General features: G+C 43.1%; 1 pseudogene; it reads left to right on the plus strand.

Annotated features, from left to right (window-relative positions):
- LOC144245042 (ADP-ribose pyrophosphatase, mitochondrial-like) overlaps nucleotides 1-20,742 on the plus strand; it is a 40,091-nt pseudogene extending 19,349 nt beyond the window's left edge.
- The last annotated feature ends 5,092 nt before the right edge of the window (nucleotides 20,743-25,834 follow it).

Below are 25,834 nucleotides of genomic sequence, written 5' to 3' on the forward strand. Positions count from 1 at the left end.
ACAGTAACACTAACTCACAGTAACAGTTATTACTGTTATTACAAGTAGTAGAAAACTCCCTTTTATTGATTTTTATTTATTTATTTTGAAAGAGAGAGTCCGCTCACATGCATGAGCAGGTGGGGCAGGGGGAGAGAGGGGGAGAGAGAGAGAGAGAGAGAGAGAGAGAGAGAATCCCAAGCAGGTTCCCCGTGCTGAATGTGGCTCAATCCCATGATCCTGGAATCATGACCTGAGCTGAAATCAAGAGTAGGACACTCAACCAACTGAGCTACCCAGGCATCCTGAAAACTCTACATATTCCACAGTGGCTCTACCATGTTCTCCACCTCGATGGCACCCCTATATTGCTTTCTAAAATATCGTAGGTTCATACGGAGTTGATAGGCTTTTAGGGAGTGAGGAAAAGAACATAAGATCACTCTAAGATAACCCTGAAGTTCAACCAAGAAGGCTCAGAAAAGGTAACATTTAACACTCCTAGTGCTGAACCCAGAGGAGAAAATGAATAAGACTATAGACAGGTGCTTCCCCAAGTGGAATGCTCTGGAAAGATCCAAGTCATGGCAGATCTTCAGGCTGCGGAACACCAAGTGTGTCAAATCCTAATCAAATGTTCCTATCAAGTTTCCAGTTTAAACATTTGGTTTATGTGTGATGATAAGACATCTTAGGCCAGGCAGCCCTGGATCTGCCATGGGCTGTGAACAGCAGCACCCTAATGGGAAGAGAAGACAAGGTATGAGGACACAGGAGAGAGCGGGAGAATGAGAGAGCAGAAGAAAAGAAAAACTAAGACGGAAGGGTAGAAGAGAGAGATGGCTTTCCAGTGCATGTGCGAGACTCCAGCTGAACGCGGACTTTCTCTCATCGATCCTGCAGCTCCCTGCAGGTTGAATATCTGCTAATCACCCAGCCGTGCAGCTGGAAGACCTTCTCACTCCATCAGCTAACTCCATTCCCTGACCCCATCAGTGGCTTGTGTGGCCCATTCCTGGTGGCACAGCTTGGAGAACTAAGGGCCTTGTCCAAAAAACTAGGATTCATATGTTTCTGGGCATGTCTGGGAGTGGGCTACGGGGAGCCCATGGTGTCACATGGGCATCTCTAGTATGATGGGAAGGAATTCTACCCAAGAAGGAGAGTGACAAACTTGGTTCAAGGACAAGGAATGAAGTCAAATCTATCTATATTCATTTTGAATACAATTGGAGGTATGCCAGGGTGATTTGTGGGGAAATTAAGGTGGCGAGTGTAAAAAGATGAGTCACTAATTGGGAGAAGATATTTTCAATAGATGTAACTAACAAGGGACAGTAACTAAGTGTATAAATAACTCTTTTATTCCTTTTTAGTTTCTCTAATAGCTGAACAGCATATAGAAAGCCTCTTTGTGTGTGTGTGTGTGTGTGTGTGTGTGTGTGTGTGTGTCGCAAAGGTTAGGTTTGAGGATTAAAAATAAAAGCGGACGGGGTGCCTGGGTGGCTCAGTCGGTTAAGCGTCTGACTTCAGCTCAGGTCATGATCTCACGGTTGGTGGGTTCGAGCCCCGTGTCCAGCTCTGTGCTGGCAGCTAGCTCAGAGCCCGGAGCCTGCTTCGGATTCTGTGTCTCCCTCTCTCTCTGACCCTCCCCTGCTCACGCTGGTGCTCTCTCTCTCTCTCTCAGAAATAAATAAAACATTAAAATATTAAAAAAAATAAAAGTGGACAGTATTTCATGATATGGAAAGGAGAAAGGGGCAGAGGTGGAATATCTGGGATGTCACAGCAGTAAGGAGAATTGGGGGAGCAGTAAGGAGCAGAGATTGTCCAGGAGGAAGGTTTCCACGAACCTAGGAGAGGCCCCATCCTCTGACTTCCAGATCTCAGGGGAGAGATCTGAGTGGAAAGTAAGCCTGTGAGGCCTGAGCAATTCCAGGATCCAGCTATGAGGGCGGTGAGGACCTCATTGTGGGGGAACCCTGCTGAGTCATTAGGAGGAATATAAGCAGTGGGGAGCACTGCAGGCCAGGATGTGTGGAGCAGTGTGAATATTTATTAGTGACTCAGCAGGAAACAGAGGGTGCACTCAAGTTGGGTCAATAAGGAGAGCTGAATAAACGTTGGTTTCCACCTGTTAGGGAAGGTGAGAGAAAGGGTGCAGGGCTCTGCGGTGGCCACAGTGGGGACCTTATCACTACCAGGCCTGAAGAGACAAGGCGGGGGGACCAATTATCAGGACTTACAGAGAGAGGAGTAACAGAGAGGGTAGCCTGGCAGCTGCCGGGGAGCTGTGGCTTCTGGTGGACCCTGCTGCCCTCAGTTTCCCTGCTGGCATACACCCTGCCCTGAGGTTAGCCAAATCCAACTGATCCCAGAGGACAAAGGAGCTGGTGATGCAGACCTTATGTGTATGCATTAGTCTACGTAGCACAGAGCAGAGGAAAGCAGAGGGCAGATCTGGAGAAGCAAATGGAAGATAACAGCACAGAGAAATTTCTAGGCTAATCAACATGGCTTTATCTCCCCTCTGCAGTGAGGCTCCACCTCCCACATATAAGAGCAGAGATAAGACTGGGATAGGAGAGGAGGGGAGTGGGACAGCAAGCTCAGGAATGCTATCAGGCATGGTTATTATTATTGTTATTAATTATTATTATTTGAAAAAGAATACCATGGAGGAGGGAAGATAATTTCCCTCTACCCTTCTGAGTTCTTAGCCGAGGCCCCTAAAATAAAAGAGAGATTAACAAGAGGAGACGTTTGTCAACATGTACACGTCATGTATACATGGATGATTCTTAGACAAAAATAAGTTACTCCCTGAGGTGGCTTTGGATTCAGGCTTAAATACCCTGTAACAGAGAAAGGGGTGAGGGTATGTAGGTCTCTCAGGGGAGAGTAACTGAGTTTTAGGAGAGATGAATAGGTCCTTAGAAAAGTAGGAGAACAGTATGATAGTTTGGAACAAAGTTTGTCTGGGGATGGTGTCTACTTCTAGTGTCCTGTCCGGGGATAACAGTCAATCTTCCTTGTTGATGAACGTGCCAGTGGGAGCCTATGACAACGGAGTTGCTGTTGGAGGCTGGGTTTTTAGATAAGGGGAGTTCAGAGAAAGCCTCTCCCCACCTGTGCTGTTTTTCAAGTGCCTATGGTTCAAAATAATCAATGTGCCTGGAGGAGGACACTTGTGGGGATGAGCACTGAGTGTTATGTGGAAACTAATTTGACAATAAACTATTTGTAAAAAAAACAAAACAAAACAAAAAACAAAAAACAAAAAAACCCCAAAATAATCAATGTGCCAAAGCTGCATATTTTGGGGTGGTGTGTCCTGAACTCCTTCAGTCATCCGTTGGTGTGGCATATTCTGTTACCCTTCAATAGCTTTTCTTTTAGTCTTTAAAAAAATAATGTTCACTGTTTATTACTATAAAAGAAAGACACCTTCATTACAGAAAATCTACAATATACAGAAAGATCTAAAGAAGGAAACAAACCGCAGTGGTAATCCTCTCACCCGGAGGTAATAACCATTTGCCTTTCGGTGTGCATCTTTCCAGTGTTTTTTCTTTTCCTGCGCTCATGTGCAAAAACGTATATGTGTGTCTGTGTTATGCATCTACAGGTTGATTAAAAAATAACGGGAAGAATTACAATATTCATTACACCTTGCAATTTCCACTTGTAGGCATATGTCAAAAACTTTATGTTGCCACCACTTTGCTTTGTAGCCTGAAGGAAATGAAGGAACAAATCCTGACTGTCGATTGAACGACTGGTGCTATGCTTGGATTCACTGGGCTGTAGAATTGATGGGTCCAGCATGGCATTAAGGGGCACATATCAAACATTTGTAAGGGTAGAGAAATAACTTTAAGAGTTTCTTCACAAATAGGTTTTGATTATATGTACATATATAGCTTGGTTCCTGAATAATTCATTTCTGTATTTCTTTTTGAATAATTTTGTATTTTAAAAATTAAGATCTATCCTATGTACAGGTTATATTCTGTTCTTTACACTTGCCATTACATCGTGACTATCTTCTTGTGTCATTAATATTGTATGAAAAGTATGGTCTCCCTAGCCACAATCCCTGGAGGGGGACAGCCTTGATTATCACATGACCCTGCTCACCTCTCAACACTTTTAGTCATAGCTGATTGGACCAGAGATAGGCATCGGACACAGGGGTGGCCAGAGGAGGGGAGGCAGGGGGCGGGGAACCAAAGGTCCCTCACTACAGCAATCGAGGAGTCTCTCTCTCAAGAATTTGATCTGAGGGACACAGGCTGTGATGAGCATCTTGTTCATAAATTTGTGTATGAGTATGATTATTTCCTTGGGGTACGTTCTTAGAAGGTCAATTACCTAGTCAAAAGCACTGGCAACATTAAATATCTTGATAGATGTTGCCAAGTCACTCTCCAGGAAAGGTGTATGAACATCTCCATGCGCTGTAAAAAGCCTTGCTGGTGTCCCCTTTCCAGTTTACAGTAGGGTAGAAATGTTAATTTGTTTGAGAGGTCATCAATTAACATAGTTCTGACAAAAAGATGGTAAGGAAAGCCCACCCAAGGGACTTAGTCACCCTGTGTTTCCCTGTATTGTTATGCGTGTATTAAAATAAAAAAAAGCAAACTTTTATGGCATCCCAGTTGCTTGAAAGGTCAGTTTCTAGTTGCCAAGGGGTCTAGGTTGGGGAGGGAATCTGTGACACTACGAAGCAAGAAAGGGAGTGTGAAGACGGCCTAGTGAGGAAGCAGGCAGGATTTGATGGATACGTGGGAAGAGTAACAAATGGGGGCGGGGGCCATCAGCCTTCCGTGAGTTTACTCTTTGCCTCTCCATCAGTATCAGAAGCTCCGCAGGGCAGTGCTTTTCCCTTGCAACATTTAGCGCAGTGGGCGCACTTAGCAAAGCTATTTTTCATTTTGTAGCTGAGGGGGAGCAACGATGAGATGTTTAAGAGGGAAGGGTGTTGTGGTGACAGGGTCTGAGGCCTGAGCAGCCTCACTCGTGGCTGCTGTGGAATGGGAACACAGGTGTTCTGAGTGCTGGAACGGGAGTCATAAACTACAGCCCACAGACTGCAGGCAAAAAACCCAGTTTTGGTCATTCTTAATAGTTGAAAAAATAAAAGGAGAATCATAGCATGAGATGTGAATGTTTTATTCCATTCAGATTTCAGTGTCCATAAATAAAGTCACTGGGCAGTTGAAGATTTGCCACAGAAACCATACAGCCCACAAAGCCTGAAGTATTTGCTGTGTGGCCCATCAGAGGAAAGCTTTGCCCACCCGTACGAGAGAGGAATCGTTTCCATTTCTTGAGCACTTGTCGTGTGCCAAGGACTATAGACATAATTTTACATGCATTTCCTCATTTAATTTTGACAACTCTTCGTATTGTTAAAAGATAAACTGAGCCATATTTAAAATTTTTAAGAGTTTGTTTGAGCAAAAATCAATTTGAATCTGGCAGCATCCAATTTCGCAGATAGGAAGGAGCTCTGAGGAGCTGCACAGAATGAAAGACGTTTACAGGCACAAGGAGGCAGGAACAAGGCAATTATACCGGGCCAAAAAGCAGGTGGTTATAGTAAGATTACCTTCCTTCATGGGATGGCAGGGGTCTCTCAGGCAGGTAACCTAACTAGTTCTGATCAGGTGATTCCCAGCTAACTGGTTTAAGATTGCATTTCTGGGAGGGCTGAAACTAATTGAGTTAAGTCTTTACTTGATGACATGGGTCTTAAATAAGTGACTCCATTTTGGTCCTACTGTCTTATTTGTTTGTTTTGGTTTTTATTTAATGTTTGTTTTTGAGAGAGAGAGAGAGCATAAGCAGGGGAGAGGCAGAGAGAGAGCAGGACGGAGGATCTGAAATAGGCTCCGTGCTGACAGCAGAGAGCACCATGTGGGGCTCAAACTCACAAACCGTGAGATCATGACCTGAGCCGAAGTTGGATGCATAACCGACTGAGCCACCCAGACGCCCCTATTGTCTTCTCTATAACACTACGAAATAGTGGATACATCATTTATCCTCATGTTACATCTAGGAAAGCTGAGGTTTTAAGGAGTTAAAATGTTTCACACCTATAAAATGGGAAAGCTGAGTTTCAAAACCAGGTATCTGACCAGTGAATCTGAAAGTTTAATTGTGTAACCTGAAGAGTGGTCAATAGGCATCTTTCCACAACGTTCTTTAGGCTTTCCTGTCTTCTCTGATCACTTTATCATGCCAAACCTGTACCTTATATGGAACACGAAGGAACATGGAAAATGTCTGGTATAGCCCCTGTCACTGAGTAGGCATTCAATAAACGTTAGCTAACACTATTATAAAAATATGATTAATAATGAAGTGGCTAAATGGCCTATTTTGTCCCATATCTGATAAACTGTAATTAGTTAACATCCTTCGGTCGAATTCCCTTTGCCTGTTTCATGCACACGCATGTTCAAATACACAAGCATGTAATACATATGTATGCGTACCTGTGTCTTCAAGGGCTTTATCGTGAGGAAAGTTTTTTCCACCATTTTCCCCCTTCTAAACTGCAGAGTGGCACTGTTTTCTTTCTTCTTCCAGGGTGTCTGCTCCTTTTGATTTCTATTGTGGCTCTAATTTCTTCCAGCTGTTGCTGTAACTCCTCCCCTCCCCCCTCACGTCCTCCCTCCACCACTTTCCTGATCCATCTCGTTTCTAATCTCTTTGTAAAACTCAAAAGGTTTTCTGTCCCAGGAAAAAGGAAGGCTTTCAGCATCAGGAGGTTTGACATGCCCATGAGGCTATAAGTGGGGCAATATAATGACACCATTAAGTTTTTGACATTTAGATGCCTTTTATGAGCCATCTAGCTTTGTGAACTCTGTTTTTTGTAATCAGAGATTCTTAAAGGTGGGAGCGAGTTTATGAATCATTTAAGTCAACCTCTTGACTATTGTTAGTCTCTTCCAGTACATCTTTGACAGATGGGTACCCAGGTTCACTTGGATACTTCCAGCGAGTAGGGGATAACTGTCTCCCAAGGTAACCTATTCCCATTGTTAGAAAGTTCTTCCTTATGCTGAGCTGAGTTTGCTACTCTGTTACATCTAATCAGTGGTGTCAGGAGACAAATAAAAGAAGTCTACTTCTTGCATGGGACAGTTGTTCACACACTTCCAGATAGTCATCATGTCTCCCTTCTACCCTTCTGCATGAATGTTGGTTTCCAGTCTCTATGCAGTCCAGATGGCTGCCCTTGGTAGGCATTTATTATGTTGTCATGGCTTTTAAAATCACCTGCAGCCGCACTGGACAGAAAGAAGGCACCTGACAGTCTGCCCTGTGCCAAATATGGTAGATCTGAAGTATCAGCATGGCCTTGCAGGTTGGGATAAAAATTAAGGCAAAACTTGGAGAGATATTCAGAATCTAATTGTATATCTTATTACTGATTACAAGAGTTGTGTGTGATCCTAAAGCAATCACAAATATGTGAAAAAAAAATTGGACTCTATTGGACTTTTCTGTTAAGTACAAGGGCTTTCAGAGTTAGAAGAAAAAAAACCACTTCCCTCGAGAACCACAGAAATGCAAAATCAAGTCAAATGGTCAATTTAGGTAGGAATCGCAAACATCTGTGACAAGAATAAAAACTAGGTAATGTATGAAACCTGAAGCCAGGGAAATAGGTTACTTTTTCCTTTCTTCTTCCCCTTCTTATACCCCATAAACCCTTTGAAGTTATGGAGTAATTTCCATAAAAACTAATTGGATTCAAAACATTCCATCAAGCTTTCCTAAGAAGAAAATGCAGACAGCGCCCCACTGAAATCTCTGGTCATTTTCTCATCTCATGCAGAAAAGGCCACTGCCCATATTATGTTAGAAAGCAAACCCCTAAATTGTGCAGTAAAAATAAAATAGTTAACTTAAGGGTTAAACCATTCCAACCTTGGAAAGATTTAAAATTGTGTAACATATTTCAAGAAATTACAACCCAAGATAGTCATCCTTTTATATCAAGAACTTGATATATATTTAGTATTTACATTTGAAATATTTAGACATTGTTTCTGAGAGGCAACCTTATGACTCCAGTTTAAAATGTTTAGGGGCACCTAAGGATAGCTGGGGTGCCTTGGTCAGTTGAGTGTCTGACTCTTAGCTTGGGTCTTGATCTCAGGGTCATGAGTTCAAGCCCCATGTTGGGCTCCATGCTGGGTGTGGAGCCTACTTAAAAGTAATAATAATAAGATAAAATGTGTAACTGAGGATGTGACTTAGACTTACAATTTTAAGTGCAAATCTTACTAAGCATATAATAGTATTAGAACAGTTAAGAAAATTTGAGTCATGTTTAAAGATACAATTTATTTTTAATATAATTACTTAAGTACTTGGGAAGTTGGGTCTTCTATTAAGTGAGACATTAAACAGTTTTTACAAATATAACGGACTATATTAAGTTTATAAACATAGTTTAAATGCTTTAAGATCTTTACATTTATAATTAGAGCCAAGTATTTAAAGGGCTAAGTCTGTTTAAAAATGATTGTTAAATTTACTAGAATTAAATGATAGGGTTTGTAAGTTAAGTTAAAAGCTTAAGAACTAAATTTTAAAACTACGTATCTTAAAGCACTGTATTATTTTAAAACCAAAATCAGCCCCCTAATAGTGTTCAAAAATCACTTCACCTGATCCTGTCATAGCCTCCTAAGCTGGGTTAGGAATTTCAGCCCAAACTGAAAAATTCCAACTTGTATTAAGCTTACAATCAGTCAGTTGGTCCCACATTTCCTTCTTGATTGTTTTCACATGAACTACTGATAGTTTAAGGTTACCTGCTCCTCAACTTGTGCAGCTGACATTTGGGTCATTAACACAGGACTTTGTTATCAATTGCCATCTTGTTGGCTTGGGACCATTATCTCTTCATCATTAAGATTCAACATTGGCAGGCTGAGTGCCCCCACTCTCTCTCACCAACTTAGCCTCCTGTACTAAGTCTTTTTCTGGTGATGCTCAGGTCATGGGTAAAATGCTCAGCCCCCTCAACATTTGTCCAAATCAAATCCCTGTTGAGAGCACAGTTAGTTCCTAAGGCCTCTGTCCTTACTGCCCTCCTCTCTTCTGACCTCCTGTACCAAGTATGGTCAGCCAATCATTTTGTCCCTAAATTGCATGATAGCATGCATTGACGTAACTTTCCCTTCCAAGCTGTTAGCTCTGGCAGGGCAAGGGACAGCTAGCACAGAGTTAGTGGGTGATCAATACGCATTTGTTGAATGAAAGGATTTCCTTACAAGCATCATTACACACAATTTACATGACCACCTGTATGCAGATACCTCCTCAACCGTACAGGAGACTGACTTCTCAAACTCTTCCTAGGACATTTCTCTAAGTATAGCAGTAGTTAATCTTTATTAAATACTTAATATAGGTGCCAGACACTGTTCTAAGTGCTTTCCTTGCACTAACTCATTTGTTCTTCACAGCATCTCTGTGAGAGAGATACCACTATTATTTCTATTTAGTCAAGGAGTGGATGAGTAATGTTACTGACACAGGTAGTAAGTGCTAGAACTCGCTGAGATCTGAATGTCAATCATTTGGCTCCAGGATTTGCACAGGATGCCCAGATAAAAGCTTAAATTCAAATCATATGGAACCTTACCATTGGAAAAAACTTCAAGTATCCTGTGGTCCCAGTGATCTTCAACCTGGAGCATTTGTATTTCTAGGGAAATGGGAAGATTTTTCAAGAGGTGCTTACATATGGATATTTGAAGAGAATCTATTTTCAGATCCATAACTTCTATATTATTATAATTAAACTTGATCTTTTTATTAAATTTGATCTGCCTGGGAAGTGGCTCATTTTTCCACAAAGGATGACCTGGTCCTTGTTCACCTACAATCTTACTTGGGTGCCTTGCTCTACGTTATAAAACAAACTGCTAGGGCACCAAGCCAAAGGGAAGCCTTACTTAAGGAGGGCACCAGGAAGCCCAGGACAGCCAGACTTTTGAGGAGCATTTTTAGGTAAGCATTTCTGGTTAATTGCAGTAAATTCTTAAACATAAGAATCCCAAATGCTTTAGGAGACTGAATGGGATAGAGATCTTAAAGGAGAATGTTCAGGAGACGGCTGCAGTAATTTAGGGGTGTCAAGCAAGTGTCTTGATCTGAGAGAGACTGCAAAACTGGAAAAGAAAGAACAGGTCTGAATGAGGGTGCAGAGAAAAAACCCAACAGGACTTTGGAGTCGATATTGAAGAAGAGCAAATATGGCTCCTAACAATGAATCATCAAAGAGAGTAATAGTAGAAAAAGAATGTGGAATTGATGCTGGAAGGACTATAGCAAACAGTATAAAGAAAGAGGGCTGGGGCGCCTGGGTGGCTTAGTCAGTTAAGCGTCCGACTTTCGCTTAGGTCATGATCTCGTGGTTCGTGGGTTCGAGCCCCGCGTCGGGCTCTGTGCTGACTGCCAGCTCAGAGCCTGGAGCCTGTTTCAGTCTGTGACTCCCTCTCTCTCTGACCCTCCCCTGCTCACGCTGTCTCTCTCTCTCTCTCTCTCTCCTAGAAATAAATAAAAAATATTTAAAAAATTAAAAAAAAAAAGAAAGAGGGTTTGTATCTATTTTCAGATGAATTCAGGTGTCCGTATTGAACAAATCCTAGGCACGGAAGGAAACTGGAATTGTAATACAGAGCCACTGTCAGAAACCTCTGAAAAAGCACAAGGTACACATCAGAGATGAGGACATGTACCCCCTTTAAAATACAGGTGGGAGCAATAGCTTATGGAAGAAATAGGTCTATAGAACTGACACTGATCTCTTAGCAAAATTCTGGATGCTCAAGCCAGCAGAGAGGCTAAGAAGCCAAGCTCTAGCATCAGAAGGACTTGAAAGGAGCAAATCTCCATTCCTCCACTTTCTGGCTGTGAACGTGGCACTTAACCTGTCTGAGCCTCTGGTTCTTCATCTGCAAAAGGAGATGATAATGACCACTTCATGGGGCTGTAGTAATGACGTAATGAACTCGTGTGTGTCAAGTATTCTCTACAGTGCACTGTGGAAGGAAGACATTCAATACCTTACAATAATTACAGTCACAATCTCTCGACTACATCACTAATCAGATGACGAGCAAATGCTTGGAAAAGGAAACAGTGATAGTCAATCAGTCATTCATTCTACAAATATTTATTGAGTGCCTACTAGGGATCTTTCCTAGGGAGGAAAGAGAAGATATAAAAAGGAATTGTGATTTCTATTCTATCTGAAAAAGAAAGATTTGGCTTATTCATTAACTCTCCTGAGTTTCCATTACTGGTTACACTGTATACAGTTCTTTCTGCCTGATCTGCCAGCGAGGCTGTAATTCTGCATTTTTGTGTGTGGCATTGCAATCTATCTGTTGCCATGGAGAGATAAAGTGAAAAGAAGGCAAACCCTGGCTTCAATACAAACAGTGTCAAAGAACAAATATAGAAAAAAAGTAATGAAAACAAATGGAAAAAGCAAAATGGCTTTCTGCTTGAATGTGTATATGACAGCATGAAATCTCTTTTGTCACGAGGTAAAATAGGAAATAGAATCGATACCCTGTATTTTAAGTATTGGTTTGAATTCATATTTTTAAATGCATTAAACTAGCCATGAAGAGACCAAGAGCAGAGTGGAGACTCTATTAATTGTAAATTGCTTCTGTAATTTATTTTACTACGTGGTCAGAGCTAATTTTATAACCAGTTTTTACTCTGGGAACCCAACACCTGGGTTGCTTGAGTTGTAAAAATGATATGAGAATGTGTGTTCCTCTTCGTTTACACTTGCAAAAAGCAATTTAAGAAATGTTAGTTATGCCATTTAATTTCACATTTTCTTGCTGTAAACACACACCCTCCTGTGGCAAGGCATAGTCCAAGAAATGACATTAGCGACAGTAAGTCAATCGACGTTTACTAAGCACTGACCACGTTTTATACATTGCAATTATTTCACTTAATGCACACAATAAGCCCAAGAGACGAAGAAACGAAGGTTTGGAGAAGCTGTGTGATTTGCCCAAGATATTGCTTCTAGGAAGACTCACGTCGGGGATTTGTAACTCGGGTCTTCTGACTCCAAGCTCAGACTCTGTCCACTTCACGATGCGTCCTCTTATCAAAGTGGTTTAGAGGCCAGAGCACAGGCTGAGAAGCAGGAGACCCAGTTCTTATTCCTCATGTTAAAAGCTTTGGGAGAGTAGGGAAACTACTTTTCTGGGGAGATTTTCTTATTTGTGAAAGAAAAAAAAATGGAGAGCTACAATATTTGGGCTCACCATACAACCCCATCCACCATCCTATGAACTACACCCAGAGGTGGATTTTCTGTGAAGCTAATAAAGTTTGAACTTCAGAGACCCTCACCTGCATGGCTCCTGTGAGTACTGGTTGTTGCAGGCAACAACCAGAATGTTCTAGGTAGAGAGGAAGGGCCTGGTTGCCATTAGGAAGCAATTCCATGTAAGCATTTCTGGTAAATTGCCTGAAGAGATCTCTGAGGAAAGGCACTGAATTTCTAGGATTCTTGGAATTCAAAGTCTAAATAATATTCTTTTTCTACCTAATTTGTGTTCACAACCTTTTACTCTTTTTTCTAAAGAAGTCCTCACATACTGTGTAAGCGTCAGGATGTGTCTCTGTGTGTGGTGTTGTGGGGCAGTAGGAAAAGTGATAGAAAAAGTAGGGAAACTGAGGCAGGGGGCTTCAGAAGTCTCCCTAAGCTGCCAGGTGCCAATGAGGCTGCTGGCTTGCTTTGTACACTCACAGCGGGGCCTGGAGGTTGGGGCAGTACATACCCTCCTTGTCCTTCCTCAGACACATAATTGACTACTTTGGACAGCTGCTATCCCAACTTAGAAGTGCCCTGATATGTCATCCATGCCCACTGAGCATGAGCTCACATCCTTCCAGAGTAGAAGTTTTTGAATAAAAATACCTCATAGGGCGCTGGGGTGGCTAAGCTGGTTGAGCGTCCGACTTCTGATCTCAGCTCAGCCTGTGATGTCATGGTTTGCAAGATGAAGTCCTGCATCAGGCCCTGCACTGACAGTGTGGAGCCTTCTTGGCTTCTCTCTCTTCCTCTCTCTGCCACTCCCTTGCTCGAGTGATCTTCCTCTCTCTCTCTCTCTCTCAAAGTAAATAAATAAACATTAAAAAAGAGAAAAAAAAGAGAGAGATGGGGGGGAAATAAAAATACCTTGTCAAAAAGGCTAGAAATCCCATTTGGTCAACACTGCATGTTGAAACCTTCCAGAGACAGTGGCGAAGAAAGGCCCATAGGCGGGGGTGCCTGGAAAGGCAGGATGCCTTTGAGAATCCCTTTTGGCAGCCCTGAGAACTTCTAAAGAAGCAGTTGATAATCAAGATCCCGTTCAGCGTACTCTGCCACTGGCCAGACCGTGTTTGCCAGCACATCCTTCTTACTGACAGGCCCTCCTCGTCTCCTGTGGTTCTCACTTCACAGCAGGAAGAAGTCACAAGCAACAAATTCTCGGACTGTGTCGCATAAGAATCAAAGCAATAATCTGGATAATTCAGGGCAGAAAGCTTACTTGTTGCATTAACCTTACTGATAATTTATTTCAGACATTTTTCTCTTTGAAATGTCCTGATAATTGCTCCCAGCATCTGCTTCACTTGAAAAGGCAAGAAATAATCTCAGAGTCCCTATCCCAAGAGGTTCAGCCCCAAGAGCTAGGCTGGTTGAGGTAGAATGAATCTTTTTGAGGCACGCTGCCTTGTTTCTTGGAAACCTATCTTGACCTTAGGCAGACGAGAGCCTGCAGGATTTAGATGCAGACCTTGAGTCTGTCTTCTGTCTCTTTCCCACCATCCTGACCCCTGTTCCTGCCTCTGCCCTGATGGCCGGTTGCAACAGTCTTGGACATTTGGAAGCTCAGCTTCTCCAACCAAGCCCTGGAGGCTCCGAAAGGGCTGACATGCTCTGCTTTATCTCTCTAGAGACCAGTGCCATCCACTAGAACTTTCTGTCGCATCCGAGAGCTTCATGCCCGTGCTGCCCCATGTAATAGCCGCTCGTTGGATCCGGCAGTTGGGCACTTGAAATGTAGCTAATGTGCCTGAGGAGCTGAATTTTTACCTTTATTAATTTTAATTATTGCAACTGAAATGGGCTCACGTGGTCAGGGGCTGCTGCACTCAACAGCACAACCCTAGACCCTCAGACTGCACATGGCCCCGAGCCTACGTGTGTTTGTGTTTCTGGTTTTCAGAACACAGATCATCAGGTAGGTATATGAACACACTGGGGATGTTGAAGAGATTGGTGGCATCAGACTTGCCATGAACATCTGAGATAGGTCACTTTGCCTTTGTTGTTCTGTAACTAATATTAAAGAGCGAAGGGAACTCAAAGTTACGGAGTGCCCACTAGGTGCCACACACCAAAAATAATATATATATTTATAATATTATATTATATATTATATACTATATAATATACTATATAATATACTATAATATACTATATATAATATATAATATAATATATATTATAATATACTACATAATATAATAATTATATTAATAATAATATATACTATACTATAATATATTATAGTATATACTATATATTATAGTATGTATATATACTATATATATAATACTATATATTATAGTGTAGTATAATATATATTATATATATAATAGTATAATAGAGTGTGTGTGTGTGTGTGTGTGTGTGTGTGTGCCTCTCCAGGCCCTTGACAACATCTGTGAGGCTGACAGGAATACAGGCTGGGGAATGTTGGTAAAGAAATGAGGAAGTAGAGAAAGGGGTGCACCACAGTACCTGAGAAGGATCTTCAGCCTATGGGGGTGGGGGATGTAAAGATGTTTGAGAGGCAGGTGGAGGGCATCAGCCAGGGAGGCAGGAGTGTTAGGGAGAGAAAGAGATGAGAGACTGGGGCAGCTGCCACCCGATATGGGGCCTTGGGGACTTCCTTGGGTCATAGGTTTTAAGGGTAATCACCATGGCACTTTCTAGACTATATCCCAGGTGCTGTTATTTACATCTAGTAATGCATTTAATCCTGAGACTCTAGGCCTCAGCCGTACAAAAAGATGAACCTCCAAAATTCAAGACCACCAGAACTGGATGTTGGGTTGGAGGTGAAGGCGGTGGTCAGGAAAATAGGAGGGAGGAAGGGGTTACACACAGACCATGCATCTAGATTCCACAAGCTCTGTCCAGCCTACTTACAATCGAGATAGGTCTCCAGGAAGCAAGGCAACCAGCCTCGAAAAGATTTGCTCTATCTTGGCTGTTCTATCTCTTGTAGTTTCTAGACCTGTGAGGTAAATACTATTGTTACTTTCATTTCACAGATGAACAGACTGAGGCAGAGACAGGATCTACAAACATATCCAAGGACATGCAACTAAGAAATGACGGAGCCAGGATTTGTACGCTGGCAATCTAACTTTCAAGTCCATGGCTGAGTCAGATGTGTATTGCCATTTGTTGGCCATGTCTGTCACCTTTAAAAAGACCTCAGATGTACCTTTATACATGCATACATGGCTTTTCAAGGTATTTTGGAGATGATTTCTGTTTTCTCTGAGTATGACACTCTGGCTAGGCAGGGCAAAAGGAGGACCAGTTTTATCTGAGGCCCATACGTGATCTCCCAACAGCTCCAAAAGGTATCTGTATTTAGCCCTATTTTATACATTCAGAGAGAATACATTACTTAGCCAAAATGAAGTCACAAGGGTTTAAAGAAAGGTCTGTTGACATCTCATGTTCTTTCAATTATACGGATGTGTTTTGCCTCCACAGCTACACCTACAGATCTGTCTTGGCTTTCAAAAAAGCATCGAATTTTTTTTTACCTAAATATTGAATCAGTGAGAAGACATTGAAGAGATCTGACAGGAAGGAAACTGGCCACAGTCCTATCCTGCAGCTGGCAGTCTCTTCCAGGGCCGCTCCACGTTAATGATGAGGGATGGGTCCCAAGGCAGCAAAGGCAAAGTGAAGATGGTTTGCAGAAAATGAGAGTTGTGAGGAGAGGCCAATGGAATTGGGTTCATAGATTTTAAGCATGTTTCTCAGCTCTTTCTTCCTACCCAAAAAATGGCTGGGGAAGCTTTAAAAAATACAGATATCCATATATTATTCATCCCGATCAAATGACACACAGTGGTGCCTCTGTAAACTTGCTTCTTATATCAGGATTGCTCTTATGGGGTAAAATGTACTGCAGACTTTGCTTCCAGCAGCAGGCCTGGAATGAGCGGTGCTCTTATTGTAGGTACGAGGATGAGAGGAGACGGGTGTGCATGGGAGCGGGTGACATTTCCCCAGCTCTCCTTAGCAAAGCAGGTGCTTGGCTGTAGGCTGAAGACCTGGGTTCAAATTCTAGTTCTGACCCTTATAGTTGTGTGATTTTAACCATGTGAATTGATTTTTCCCAAACTATTATTTTATCACCTGGAAATTAGGGTGGGGGATGTTTTTGCTACTTTACTACAACCTGTTGTGTGGAATTGGTTTTGCAGATTTAAAATGAATGATTGACAAATTACCCTGTCATACAGCAGGTGCCCAGTGGCTTTCAATAAATCTGATTTAAGGATAAACTAAGAAGAAGTCCTGGAATGAAAATGTCTGTTAGATGTAGGAATGTGCCATCGGGAAACACAATGGATTTCACTCAGGAGATTTTAAATAATTTGTGATTTTCCTGGCACTCAGTACTGTCTTATACTTTAAAGTTTCCTTATAATTAAAGAAATTGGCCATGACATTATTCTCTGTCTCCAGAAAAAAAAATCAATTATAAGACATACTTTTCATTTTTAAGGGATTTTTCATCAACTTTTATCAATGAGTAATTATATTTCTTAATTGCACAAATGTCCATCAAACACGATTCCTTTCAGATACTACAAAGCATTGGGCATTTCCTGAAAAGTCTGTTATCTGTTAAATGGCTACCATGGAAATTCTTTGAAAGGCTGAGTTAAAACCAGACCTGCATTAAAGCGCTTTAGAAGTATCAACAGAAGAGCTAATTAATTCTCTTCAAAGATGTTAACATAGTTTAGAGTTATGACTGTAGCATAGAAGGAAATGAATGAGTGTCATCCTAGCAAGTAATTACTCCCCCTGCAAGTAGAGGGTAAAGTTATAGAGTGCTAATCCTCCACCCTTTATGACAGAAATACCAAAATCTGCAAGTCGGTACATACATTCTTGGGTTTCATTCGTTGAACAAAGAAGATTCCTAAAATGGAGTAACTGTTTGTCCTGCCCTTTTAGATTGTGGTCAGCCAATGTCCCTGGGTGACCACCAGGAAATTTACCTGTTTTATGTGAGTTTTTGCAAGAAATACAAGAGAAGTTGAATTTAATAGACCCTGAGTGTGCCTGCCCATGATTCCCTGGTGCCCATCTTAGGGCTGATATAGTTGCTAGTCAACTTTAGTCAGTAGAGCCCCAGTTGATGATGCTGACATCTGTCAATTTTCTCTAAACCAACAGGGCAAAGCTGGTTCTGCCTATTAATAGGCCTGTTCAGTTGCCTCAGTTTCCCTGCTATGCTTAGGAGAAGGCTCATCAGCAAAGACTGAGGTTGACGCTCCATGTGGGGCTCCTTCAGAGACATCCACACCAGTTGCTGGCGATGGGCCCCATGGTAATGGAGGGTGCTTTCTTTTCCATTCTACATCACAGGATCGATATTGCTACAATTTCTCCTACCAGTACAGGGTTAAGCTCAGTTCATTGACAGATTGAAGTTTGGAAAGAACTTGATTTTGATGTCAGTCACTAGAGTGGACCTGCCAATTCCCAGCTGTGTGACCTTGGGAGGGTAAACTAACCACTCTAAGCTCAGGTGTCTTTAGCTATTGGAGAGTGGTAAAATCAGCTTAACATAAGGATGAAATGAGATAATATATTTATGGCACCTAGGCAGACATTACGACAGAAACATAATTAAAAAAAGATTAATTCTTGCTCCTGATGGCCACTTGTTCAGGGATGCATTCAATTACCAAAGGTTAGAGAGTGTAATAGGGAAATCTGTATTTCTGGAGAATGAATGAGCTATACCAGAGCCATAATGAACAGTTCCTTAGAAAAGCAGTTTACAAAACTATGTACCTCTTGTGCTTGTTATAAAAACACATATGTAACATACATAATCATATTAATGGGAAAAGCCTTGGAGAATATGCAGTCAGAGATTATCAACGGCTCCCTGTATGTGTGGTGAGATTTTATCTTTTTGCATAAATAGATTTTCTAATTCTTCTTCAATGAATATGCATTACTTATGAAATTAAAATCCTTTTCTAAAACCATTTTGTAGTACTTAAATGGAATCATTCGTTTAAAATATACCTTTATCCCAGTTCGCTCTTTCACATTAGAACACTGACACGCTTGGTACCCTTGGACCGTCCTCTGTGCACCGAATGGCAGGGGCCCAGGCCTGTGTCCTATGGTTGTGGGTCTAAGACCAAGGGAGAAAACCAAGGAAGAGTGCCTCTTTATCCTGCTAAGCTGCGGGGGCGAGGTGGGGGGCAGGCGGAGGGATTGCATTGCTGGATGGAGCACTGACAGAATATTTAAGTAGCAAAACAAAGGAACTATTCCTGAATAGCATCAGTCAGAAAAGCAGACGCTAACGCAAAGAATGGTTTTCCAGGCAGGAATGTATGTGGAAGCCATGTTTATAAGCGTGCAAGGGCTACCAGTCAGGTCTGTTACCCCTAGGTTTCTCCCTGTATCTCTACCTACTTTGTCTCTNGACCTCCAAGCATTTCCATGTTGCTCGAATCCTATTCATAGAAGATGAGCAAACCCACCAAGATACAAGGACCTCCTCCTGGCCAGATTGGATTAGGCGGAGGATCTTCCTGGGGAAATCTAGTGGCTGAATGGAAACAAGGAGAATTCCAGACTTGGATGAGAAGAAAAACGGAGGTGTGAGTCAGAGTAGAGGTGCCCCAGTATTATGCCAGTGGGAAGCTGAGGCTGAAACAGGAAGTGTAGCTGCCAGTCCATAAGCAGGCAAGACTGGGAGCCTGACCAGACAGAAGCCGAATGATCAGTCCAGCGCAAGGACGCATTCAGGGGACCTTCACCGCTTGAAAGTCACCACCCCTCCCCCCGCAAGCTTCGGTTGCCCCTCATCCCCAAAAGGAACATGATTACAAGACCTCTCAGGGCTGTTGGGAGGATTCAATCAGATAAGACAAGCATGTTAATGAGGCCTGGTTTAATGGCATTAGCCCTATAGGGTCTAGGCTGGCCTGAGAGCTTAAAAGACAACAGAGGGAAGGGAGCAGTGGCACCTCAATGGGGGATGGGTGTGCTGCCCGAATCCAGGCAATAAGAGGGGGCCTTTCTGTAGAGAACGTAACCGCAGTAATAACATGGAATAAAAAGCCTTGTTGCCAAACCCAATTAGCAAATATCAAATTGTGAGGGCAATTCTAAATAGTATCTGTGATAAAATATTCCTCCCAGCTAGGGAGATCTGCTCCCCATCCACACCCCGTCATGCCCCACCCTAGCCTGTAGCACAATGCACCTGTAGACACAGTTCCTTAGCAAAGGAACCCGGGCTTTTCACCACCACAAAAGCACGGCCACTGACCAGCTCTGGGGAGAGGAGAGAGGAAATCATCCGCTCCCCCATGAGATTATCAGTGCAGAGCTCCTCCAGATAGATCATCTCCCCCAGTGACTGACAACCGAGAAGAGTAGACACATGCAGGCTCTACTTCTAGGTCCTGGTACCATTAACAGTGAGACTTGGTCTCCCCTGGGTGCGTGGGTGTGTTAGGGAAGGGGAAGGAAGGGGTACGTGCAACAAAACAATCTCTTTTTTAACCAGAGCCTTTCTGCCAAGTTCTTCCTCTAGTTACCCCCTCCCCCCCATTCCTGCCTGTAGCTTCTTCCCCAAAGTTTGGGGTTCCCAGGCACTGTCTTCTTGGTGGTATCCACGGCTCAGTCATGCTCTGCAGAGATGCTCAGCCACTGATGGAAGCAAGGCCTGGAGTCTGAGCTCGAGGCCAAGGATGTGTGCTACAGGCAGAAGAGAGGAGCTGGACCGGAGGGGCGAAGGACTGAGGCCCTGAAAACAAATTGAAAAAAACAAATGAACAAACAAAACAGAAACAGACTGTTACATACAGAGAACACACTGGTAGTTGTGTGTGTGGGAGGAGGATGGGGGCAAATAGGTGAAGGCGATTAAGAGAGGAAAACTTAGTTATAAAATAAATAAGTCAGAGGGATGAAAAGTCTAGCATAGGGACTTTGCTGACAGATTGTGACTACATGCATCTTTGGTGAGCATTGAGTAATGTATAGAATTGTTGAGTCACTATGTTGTACACCTGAAACTAACGTAATACCGTATACTGACTATACTTCAATACAAACGAAACAAAACATTTAAATCAGGACATATAAATTAAATGGATGAGACTGGCTGGTGTAAGAGGAAAACTACCGTAGAGTCTTTCCCACTTGTCTAGAAGCTGTGGCCCTCTCAATGTAGTATTCATTTTCCTACTCCTGGTGGGACCCTGGCTACAGATAAATAATTCTTCTACTTGTGTTAGAAAAACAAAACACTTGGCTTCTGCACGGCGGAGAAAATCGAGAGGATGAGGAACACTGTAGATGGAAGGAAGCTTGTCCCCTTGCGGAGGCGCTGACCACCGACCATCCCTCTGGATTCTGGCTACCACAGGAATGAAGGTGCATTGAGGCCTGGGTCCTGGTTTGATCAGAGAGCCCAGAGGTCTGAGCTGTTCTGTGAACTCTTCTAATATTTGAATGTTGGCTCAATTACAAACCAGTAGCAGCAGCACTGGAGGACCAGAGAAAATACACCAGATGTGGCCCTAAGGCCACTCGTTTTTGATGTCTGCATCAAACAAAGCTTCCTCTTTGTTCCCCAAGGGAGGCAAGATAACAATTTCCTGTGTAGGCTGGGCCTTCCTGGAGTGGGTGCTGATGTCTCTCCCTCGAGGGGGCTGGTCACATCTCACGGCTGCTCTCAGGAGATAACCACCCAGTGCGGTCCTGGGCACAGTCCTGGGCTCGCTAGGGAGGAGTCCAGGGCTACAGATGGTTATGCCATTTTCTGCATCACTTCCACTGCTGTCTGGGTGGAAAATCCTTCTTGTCCTGAAGGCCATGGCCAAAAGACGGCTCCAGAGAGTTTATTTACAGGGGATGAGGGTTGTCCATCTGGTTGGATGGAAGGTGGGACCTGAAACTCCATTAGCATAGCACTTTGTATCAAGATTGAGAAAAGGCTGTCCTTATCAGACCTTGAAGAGAGTGTTCCCTGAGGTCATCAGAATGTCCCCATGTCCCCAGTGGAAATGTTCTTAGGATCAGATCATTACAACTGTTCATACAAAGACATCCATACATGAGGAGGTTTTATTTTTGTGTCTTTCTCAGAAATAGTTGTATTATGGCAATTTTTTAAAGCCAAATCTTTATTAATGAGATGTTGATCATTCCACCCTCCATTTAAAATCCTTTTAGAATTAAGCATAAAGACCTAAAACCACTCTCAACCAGTTTGGTCTGGCCTCTGCTTGCCTCACTGCCCTTACCTCACACAAATCATCCTTTCCCTCAAACTGAGTATGGTTTTTTTTTTAGTTCTGTGAGTATGTTACACCCTCTGTAGCATGTCTTTATTTGGCTACCCATCCTGCAGGCCACTTGAGATGTCGCTTCTACCCTAAAGCCCTTGCTGTTCCCATCCCCTCCCACTTCCCCAAGACTGGGCTAAGTCCCCTTCTGATGTACTTTTCTTAATCATACAGTTTAACTGTATCCTATCATGATGTTGCAGGTTGAGTTCCCCAGGAAGCAGATGCAGCATTGTAGTTAGGCATGGAGAAGACTGGGGGGTGACACCCATGAATAGAAAAGGGGAGTATACGAGTTTCCTGTGGCTGCCACAGCAAATGGTCACAAACTTGGTGGCTTAGCACAACAGCAATTTATTCTCTCATAGTTTCAGAGGCCAGAAATTCAAAATCAAGGTGTCAGCAGGGTGGCATTGCCTCTTAAAGCTCTAGGGGAGACTGCATTTCTTTCTTCCAGCTTCTATAAGCCCTAGGTATCCTGGGCTTACAGCTGCATTGGTCCAATCTCTGCCTTCATGTTCTCACTACCTTCTCTGTCTCCTCTGTGTGTCACTCTCATAAGGATACATGGGATTACATTCAGGGCCTGTTGGGGAGGATGAACTTTCCTGTACCCTTCAAGATTCTTTTGGCTGGTCTTAGAAATTGGCATGAGACTGATGAACAGGAGAAAATCAAATCTAAGCATGAGAATATGAGCTCCGCAGGCAGTCAAGCAACTGAGGCATATATGTCATCCAGAGCTAAGGAGCAGGGATTTCAAAAGGAAGGAAGACATTCACAGGAAGATGAAAAAGAGGAAGTGTTTGGTAAACAAATATTTGCTGGGCCATACAGAAACAATAGGGGACAGAGAGAGGAATTTTAACAAACAGACTTTGCTAAGTTCCTCCCTGTCTACCACACCTAGTTCATATTATACTGTAGTTGTCTACAGTGACAGCTCCCTTCCTGGAATGGGTCCTCTATCTACATTCTTTCAGGCAGTTAGGGGGAAGGTCAAAAGTTCTTCTTAAGCCTGCTGTTTCTTAAGAATAACGAGCCTAAAATAGTCCTCATGCCAAAGAGATACATTTTGGGGTGGCAAATTTTGTTCCCCTACAGGCCCATCTGGATCATGGTTTCCTCCATGTCTTAAAATTCTTTAATTTATTCACCTTAGCAAAGACTTTTTCCATATAAGGTAATTTTTGCAGATTCCAGGAATCAGGATATGGACATAAATATTGGGGGGGGGCATTTATGGACTGCAGGAAGGAAATAGAATTTGGTACAAAGGGCTTTCAGATCACGATGCAGGTCCCACAAAGTCCCTGCCAGCCATCAGGGATCTCTGGAGTGAGGTCTACCCTTCAGAGGAATTCTGTACTGGATGGAAAAGATTAGGGCTATTTGGTCAGTTCTTGTCTAGGGGCCACCCTGAGGAAATAATGGCCTTGACTGGAAAGCTGAGGTAGACTCTAAAGAAGCTCACAGCTGCAAGTGGCGAGCTAACCACAGTCCTCACAGTCACACAATGAATTCTTTCTTGAAGGGGAGTCTGAATGACACATCTACTTATCTGCCACAACCCACCTCTTACACTCTGCAAGGGGCAGCATTCCAAGGCTCTGGTGGGCCTTTCTTCCTGACAGGAAATGTAAAAGATAGAAGTTAGTGGGATGGACTATAGCTCCTCATTGCTGCAGTCTGTCCTGGGGCTACAACTGGTACTTATCATCCCTTCTTTCATGATCCATTCTGGTCTCCCTGCCCTCAGGGGCCATCTTTCCTGGTCTTGGTAGCCTATCCAATGCTGAGACATGAACTTTGAGCCCATGGTAACTACACTTTCTCAAGCCAGGATTGCAGCTCTAGTCCATTCATGGTCACAGTTGCTCCAGAGAATACTAAGAGGTCCCCAGGACCATCTGCTGGGTTTCTCCTGCCCCCATTGTGTAAATGCGGCACCTCCTTCTCCTGATGGGCAGAGTTTATGCTCCTGACAAGATGATGGCTCCTTTTCTTGCCTACTGATCTCTAGACACAAGGCCACCGTGCCCATGTGACAACCATAGCTTATAGTTGAACAAGACCCTTGTGAGAGTGTATCCTCTTTGGGTACCATTCCTAATTCCTAACCCTGAAGAACCTGGAGATGAAAGGATGTGGAGTATAAAGTCTGCCAGTGGGTCACTGGGAGTGATAGTAAGTGAGGCAACTTCTGCAACTACTCTTTGGCTCCCCAAGTCATGTATTCTTCCTAATTGGAACCTGCTGTCATATAAAAGTCTCTGTATATTGTGTATATTGAATTCTGGAGGATGACACTCTGAGATGGCTTATCAGAATGGCAGCTTCTGGGTAGTGGGATATGTGATACAACCACTGAATCCCATGGTCATGGGCCATTCCTACCCCTTCTGTGGTGTAGAGTTCCCTGGTTGGATGATATGCTATATGGGATTCCATGAAGTGGGTCAGGAAGTCTGTAAGCCCCTGGATAGTGGTTACTGGCTGAAGCTCTGTGACCAAGAAAGGCATACTCACATTTAGAATATATATCTATTCCTGTGCAAAGGAACTGCTTTCACTTCCAGGAAAAAAGGAGCCAGTGTAGTCAACTTGCCAACAAGTAGCTTGGTGGTCTCCCCTAGGGATGGTAGCATACCCAGCTTTTGTCTCTGGCTGTTGCATATTGGACATCTATAGACAGTGGTAGCTAGATTAGCACTGGTAAGTGGAGGTGTATGCTGTTGGGCCCATACGCAGCTTGAAAGGCAGACTTCTAAGAAGGCTACCAATGATCCCTGGCTTCTGCTATTCATACCCTTGTGTGATCTCCTCTCCTTGTGTGGGGGCTGGACCTAGTGACTCACTTCTAACACATAGAACACGGCAAAAACGATAGGATGCTACTTTAGAGATTAGGTTATAAATGACTGTCACTTCTATCTTGCTGTCATTCTCTCTCTCTCTGGCCTCTACCTTGTTCACTCTGATGAATCCAGCTTCCATGCAGAGAGGTCCATGTGGCAAGGAAATGAGGCTGTAGTAACACAACCTATGAGACGCTCCATCCTACCAATAATCGTATGTATAAGCTTGGAAGCAGATCCTTCCCCAGTCGAGGCTTGAAATGAGACCACATACCTGACTAACAACCACCTTGATTAAAGCCTATGAGAGAACTCAACTAAGCCATGCCTGGATTCTGGATCTACAGAAACTGCGAGATAAGAAATATTGTTGTTTTGGGGTGCCTGGGTGGCTCAGTCGGTTAATCGTCGACTTCAGCTCAGGTCATGATCTCACAGTTCGTGGGTTCAAGCCCCACGTCGCGCTCTGTGCTGGCAGCTAGCTCAGGGCCTGGAGCCTGTTTCAGATTCTGTGTCTCCCTCTCTCTCTCTCTGACCCTTCCCTGTTCATGCTGTCTCTCTCTCTCTCTCAGAAATAAATTTTAAAAAACTTTTTTTAAAAGTTTAAAAAAAAGAAATATTGCTGTTTCAAACCCCTACGCTTTAGCCTATACTTTTAGCATGCCCATTGTGCCAGGACAGGGATGGCTGCTAACAAGGCCTAACTGACAGAGATAAACTGAGTCATTTTGTCTCCTTGGTTGTTTAGTGCCTCTTCCATGGTGGATGTTCTCTGGTGGGCATTCACATATAATGCAAAAAAGTTCATAGTTTGTGCTCATTCCCATATTTTCATCCATCTGTCTCTATCCTACCTTAGACATCCTTGTTCAGTTTACCTATCTTTTTTCTTCCAGTTCTGTGATGAACAAGCCAGCCTGTTTGCCACTGCCCATGAGTCCATATGTCTTCCAACCTCAGGCCAGTTCTCCTTCCAGAGTGGGTGACAGGTGCCCTGCTTGCAGCTCTCCTTCTTTGTCATTCAAGACTACTGTTGAGTGAGGTTTGTAGTGAGTTGCCATCTTTTTTGGTCAGTACCCACGTACTGAACTAACTCATCCACAAACAAAGGTCAAGCTTTTCCTTCCTCCTTTAGCTGGCCTTAAGGGATCACCTACATAGCCATAGTTATAAGCTGAGATAGGAGCATCTGTTTAAAATTGCTTGTGCAGCTAACCTGTGCTTGAGGTAGCCTGCACCTGCTGCAGAACCGTTTTTTTGCTCCAGGCCTTACTCAG

Source organism: Crocuta crocuta, unplaced genomic scaffold (genome assembly GCF_008692635.1).
Source record: "Crocuta crocuta isolate KB4526 unplaced genomic scaffold, BGI_CrCroc_1.0 scaffold170, whole genome shotgun sequence".
NCBI lineage: Eukaryota > Metazoa > Chordata > Mammalia > Carnivora > Hyaenidae > Crocuta > Crocuta crocuta.